The sequence below is a fragment of the Podarcis melisellensis genome (genome assembly GCF_964234715.1).
Source record: "Podarcis melisellensis genome assembly, chromosome: 1".
Classification (NCBI taxonomy): Eukaryota; Metazoa; Chordata; class Lepidosauria; order Squamata; family Lacertidae; genus Podarcis; species Podarcis melisellensis.
This window is the reverse complement of record NC_138528.1, coordinates 117,423,069-117,429,068: the sequence shown is the minus strand read 5'-3', so window position 1 is coordinate 117,429,068 and position 6,000 is coordinate 117,423,069. Positions and strand designations below refer to the sequence as shown.

The following is a 6,000-nucleotide window of genomic DNA, read 5'->3' as shown; positions in this document are numbered from 1 at the left end:
CTTTATTCTGTGTAGGACTAACATTGTACACAACACAAGTTATTGTATTCAAGAACATTTGCACGAGGAACTCTTCCACGAGTGCCTTGCAAACACCCTTTCCCCCCCACCCCCAAAAAAGCTGGTGGAATTGTGTGCATTCAGCTGAGGAATGAAACAGGAAAACTGCAATAAATACATTTTAAATGGACAAAACCTGAACAAGCAGAAAAGCCCTGTGATCTTGAGATATTTTCAGGCTCTCATCATTTCAGCCAGGCATCTGGATCTTACACACAAACATACACAGAGAGTAAAATGTTTATTTTGATGATATATATTCTGATCTCCAGCGGTCGTGCATTCCTGACAGATGAAAGAAAAATATCGGGTAAATTCCTTTGCGTGAGCATGCTAGGCAGAGTGAAGGGCAAAGGTACCATTTCAGATCTCAGCAGGGTTAGACAAGAGTCAATGGTTTGCTGTTGGAAACAGTTCAAGATTCTATTTCTTTTCAAAGGAAGGACCGCTTTTTAGAAGCATTTGTTAACAAAGCTAATGCACAGGTCAAAAGGTCACATGCGCACTGCCCTTTTTAAAGTGAAGGAGTAGCTGCGGTTGTCACAGATCTCTAGCATACAGGCCATTTAAGAAGCTCCACTGGAGTGGAAGACATCCTTCTTGCAGAGAAGAAGGGATGATGCGCAATGGCAAAGCATCTGGTAGTTTAGACCACAGCACCACCCGTGTCCCCTAGTCCTGTAATAAGGAGACTCATTTGCACTGCAACCCTACATATACCTAGCAGTAGGTCCCATAGTTAAAGCTATGGTTGTCCCAGTAGTGATGTATGGAAGTGAGAGCTGGACCATAGAGAAGACCTATTGCTGAAGAATTGATGCTTTTGAATTATGGTGCTGGAGGAGACTCTTGAGAGTCCCATGGACTGCAAGAAGATCAAACCTATCCATTCTGAAGGAAATCAGCCCTGAGTGCTCACTGGAAGGACAGATCCTGAAGCTGAGGCTCCAGTACTTTGGCCACCTCATGAGATGAGAAGACTCCCTGGAAAAGACCCTGATGTTGGGAAAGATGGAGGGCACAAGGAGAAGGGGACGACAGAGGACGAGATGGTTGGACAGTGTTCTCGAAGCTACCAGCACGAGTTTGACCAAACTGTGGGAGGCAATGGAAGACAGGAGTGCCTGGCGTGCTCTGGTCCATGGGGTCATGAAGAGTCAGACACGACTAAACAACTAAACAGCAACAACAACAGGTCCCATAGAGCTCAGGAGGATTTATGTCCAAATAGACATGTTGAGAATTCCACTAAAAGTGATGCTACATATCTTTTTTTCTTTTTAAAAAATGCATTTAATTTTTTCAATACAAACAACCACCACAAAAAACACATACAACAAAAACCACAATAACACTAATAACACAATTTAACAATTCAGATTTGAGTACTGATATACCTATAACTACACCTTTTTAACAATATTTCCCCACCTCTCCTCCCCCTACTTCCCACCACTGTCCGCCTTATCGCTTAAGTATTCTCTCCAGAGTTCTTCCTATGTATCCATTCTTAATTTGCGTCGACATGCAATTCGTTCACATGTAGCTAACCTGTCCATATTGTCAATCCATGTGCTCAATGGAATCTTTTTGCGGCTCTTCCAATTCATCAAAACAAGTTTTTTTGCTTCCAATATGGCACAGTACATCCATTTTTTTGAATCCTTGTAATCTCCCACGTTTCCGGTATATAATTCAGAATTAAATTCAATTCCCCTAAATAACTTTTTAAAAAAATTTGAAGATGACGAGTGAGACCTCGTCGAAACGTCGCCTAGACACCCCAACTTTTACACGGGAAGACACCCGAGGACACCAAAACCTGCATATATATATATATATATATATATATATATCCTCACCTCGCACCAAAATGATACTACCAATCTTAGGAAAATCCAAATTTCAGTTTCTTGGGGGAAGGACATTCAGCACCAATGACTTGTTACTTTTCAACTTGTCTGTTTGGTTCTAAAACACCATGGCCCTGCTGTGTCACCTCTGTGTCACCACAGCCATCCAGTGCTTCAGTGGCACTGCAGGTTTATGCAGCTGGATGACCCAAGTTACATCATTTATCTTAGGGAAATCCACATAAGGAGCAAAGGGCTGGAACCAGAATAACTCCTGCTGGGTATGTGTGCGTTCTTTGCCTTTGTTTTCACCAAAGCCAGACTAAACGTCTTTCCTTCTGCAGTGCTGGATGGCAGGTTGAGAGGGGTTCCCTACCAGGGCAGACTTTGCTCGCGTGCTCAAGACATCGATTCCATAAAACATATTTTGTTGCACTGTGCAAAATATGAGCAAGCCAGGGCTGAACTGATACTACCCTTGCTGGTACCTTTCCCGGGAAAATCAGAGGCTCACTACGTCAGGTTCCTACTGGAAGACCGGACAAATGCTAGAACATTAGCAGTGGCAAAGTTTTTATCGGTGGTTGCAAGAACCAGTGATCCCTATATTCTGAACAAAATGCTTGTTTAACCTGGAGGTAGGCTGTATGAATTGTGCATTGCTTTTGTAACGATTTGTTGGGTCTCTGGACCGCAATAAAGATTATTGTTGTTGCCTTTGTTTTCAAAGACGTCGCCAGCATCCTTGCAAAAGCCTAAAACAGAGACACTGTTTTACCACTGAAAACTTCAGGCAAACACAAACTGTCTCTGGTAAACAGGGACAGCCGGAATTCGGGGAATCTGGTAGCGGCAAGCAGCCCAAGTCTGAACATGTCTGCAGACATGGTGTTTCATGTGGGGTTGGACCGAGAGCCATTAACTCTTTGGGGAACCAAAGAGGGCATCTGCGAACGGAGCCTGAACTTTGTCAGACAGTCTGCGTTCAGTCTGTTTCCCATACGTTGGGAAGTGCCTTTGTAGAGATAGCGTTTTTGCGGGGGAGGGTTATCCTAAACGCAGCCGGGGGTCAATGTGCTCTGAACAGGAAGCTCTGCTATTGCTTCATTGCAGCTGATCCTCTGGAATCCCAACGCCTCTCCTCTCCAGAGTCAAGAGGGGCAACCTCAGAGCACAGCAGTCACATCAGGCTGTTGCAGCTGTGCTAACAGCTCCAGCAGCGAGATCAGATTACATTTCTCCCCTTCTCTCTCTCTTTCTTTCTCTCTTTGCTTCCCCTCTGCCCCCAAGGCCTTACCTTCTGAAGCGGAAAGGGGAAGGAGCAGGCTGCAAAATTCACTCAGGAATTCTCCCTCGGTGGAAGCGTTTGGCATTGTGAGCTGCTTGGTGAGTAGCTGGTGAGATTCTGTCTATTTGAAGCTGTTTATTTTGCTAGATAAAGACCGCCACCCTCCCAGGTGGGTTTCACATAGCTGGGTGTTGTTGTGAGGTATGTATCGGGTTATGGAAATTGAAGACTTACAGCTTGTTTGTGTTTACTTATGTCCATTGAACTCAGTGGGACTTACATCTAAGTAGACATCTGCAGCTTTGTCGTGCATGTACACCGCATTAGAAAAGACAGACTTAGCGCCTGAGGAAAAGAAATTATCCCATGATTTATACTTGGGCTCTTCATTTCCTTGGCTCGGCAAAATCCAAAGCATATTCTACTTGGAAACAAGGCTTTCTGATTCATGTAAGTAAGTGTTCATCGGATTCCAGCCTTAATAAAAACCCAACGCTATTATGAACTCCAGGAAAAGCAGTTGAAACATAAATCATCAGGGGAGTTACTCTGCAACTACTTGCACACTTTAAAACAGGGGCAGCCAATGTGGGGTCCTCTAGATAAGTGTTTCCCAAACCTAGCTGTTTTTTGGACTACAACTCCCGTCATCCCAAGCTAGCAGGACCATTTGTCAGGGATGATGGGAATTGTAGTCCTAAAGCAGCTGGAGACCCAAGTCTGGGAAACCCTGCTCTAATTGATCCTGGACTGCACCTCCAAATTTCCCTGACCATTCTGGCTGGAGCTGATGGAAGTTGTAGTTAAACTACAACACATTGACTACTTGTTCTTTAAAGCAATATGTAGCCGAAAGGACTTGGCTGGGCTTCAAGAGAAGGAGCAGCCAAGTATTATAATACCTTTTATGGACAACTTTATAAAGGCAAACCTTTAGAGTAGTGTTTCCCACCCTTGGGTTTCCAGCTGTTTTTGGACTACAACTCCCATCATCCCCCCTTGCTAGCAAGACCAATGGTCAGGGATGATGGGAATTGTAGTCCAACAACAACTGGAGACCCAAGGTTGGGAAACACTATTTAAGAGCGAGAATGGGAACCTCTGGCTCTGCAGATGTACTTGTCCCATCAGTCCCAGCCAACTTAGTCAGAGATCAGGGATGATGGCATCTGTAGTCCCACAACGCCTGAATAGCCACACGGTCTGCATCCCTGATTTAGAGAGCAATGAGAATTGCTTGACATGCCCCATATATGCCTATGTAGGTCAACGGAGAAGTAAGTCCCACTGAGTTCAATGGGACTTACTCCCATGTAAACTTTCCATAGGTTTGTAGCCTTAGCTAAAGAGGCATTAGTGCATTTTAGCCTGTAAGCCTATATGTGCTTACTTGGGAGTAAATCACATTGAACTCTGTGGAGCTTTCTTCTGAGCAGACGAGCACATACACGATTGTACTGTTAGTATAGTCATCTATCAATGTCAATTCAATTTGTACCACCAACGTCTTTCTTATAATGCTGTAAGTTTAGTTAGCAATGAAACAGACGGTGCCTGATCTCTGAATGCTGCAACTCAGGAAATAAGATGCATCCCCCCCCTCATTATCAGAAAGCCACAAAGTGGTCTTGAACTGCCTTGTTTCTTGGGAGGGAATTTAATATACAGAACCACTCTCGCAAATGCAGGCAAAGGTTAAATCTGAAAACACCTTGCCCTGGGAAATCTTCTAAATTACCGTATTTTTCACTCTATAAGATGCCCCAGGCCACAAGACGCACCTAGTTTTTGGAGGAAAACAAGAAAAAAAATATTCTGAATCTCAGAAGCCAGAACAGCAAGAGGGATCGCTGTGCAGTGAAAGCAGCAATCCCTCTTGCTGTGCTGGCTTCTGGGATAGCTGCACAGCCTGCATTCGCTCCATAAGACGCACACATATTTCCCCTTACTTTTTAGGAGGGAAAAAGTGAGTCTTATAGAGCAAAAAATACGGTAGATTGTGATACACCCTTCTTTATGTTTCAATTGAGCATGCTAGAGAACTTTCTCTCATACACACACACAAAACTTTTTTCTGGGGGTACGCATACCCTTAAACATTTTGTGAATCTTTGTACTTTTGTCCATTTACTGTATTTATTTTTCCCGATTTGAACTATACAATGGTGATTTTCATGAGTCAAAATGAGAGTACCCCTAAACATTTTTTTAGGGGGGAAGGCTGTGTGCATGTGTGTGCAAATTTTTCTGTTTTACATTTCAAAATATTCATTTAGACAACCTTAAATCAATGACTTCCCTTCTTCTCTTTCTGTGGTTCATTTTGCATACCGTATTGTTGTTTAGTCATTTAGTCGTGTCCAACTCTTCGTGACCCCATGGACCAGAGCATGCCAGGCACTCCTGTCTTCCACTGCCTCCCACAGCTTGGTCAGACTCATGTTGGTAGCTTCGAGATCACTGTCCAACCATCTCGTCCTCTGTCGTCCCCTTCTCCTTGTGCCCTCCATCTTTCCCAACATCAGGGTCTTTTCCAGGGAGTCTTCTCTTCTCATGAGGTGGCCAAAGAATTGGAGCCTCAGCTTCAGGATCTATCCTTCCAGTGAGCACTCAGGGCTGATTTCCTTCAGAATGGATAGGTTTGATCTTCTTGCAGTCCATGGAACTCTCAGGAGTCTCCTCCAGCACCAGAATTCAAAAGCATCGATTCTTCGGTGATCAGCCTTTTTTGTGGTCCATTGCATACCACACATCCCTGCATATTTTTCATGAACTAAACCATTCAGTATTCCATTGTTA

The 6,000-nt window shown here is 43.9% G+C and overlaps 1 protein-coding gene across 3 annotated transcripts in view; it reads left to right on the top strand.

The window, feature by feature from the left end:
* The first annotated feature begins 2,808 nt into the window (after positions 1-2,808).
* The window catches only part of TFPI (tissue factor pathway inhibitor), a 46,693-nt gene continuing 43,501 nt past the window's right edge, over positions 2,809-6,000 (top strand). Inside the window, exon 1 of one of the 3 annotated variants that reach the window (XM_081898290.1) lies at positions 2,809-3,299. The gene's annotated coding sequence lies outside the window, so the exon portion shown is untranslated. Of the gene's footprint in view, positions 3,311-6,000 lie in introns of all 3 variants that reach the window. The other 2 variants (XM_081898289.1, XM_081898288.1) reach the window with 2 other exon arrangements.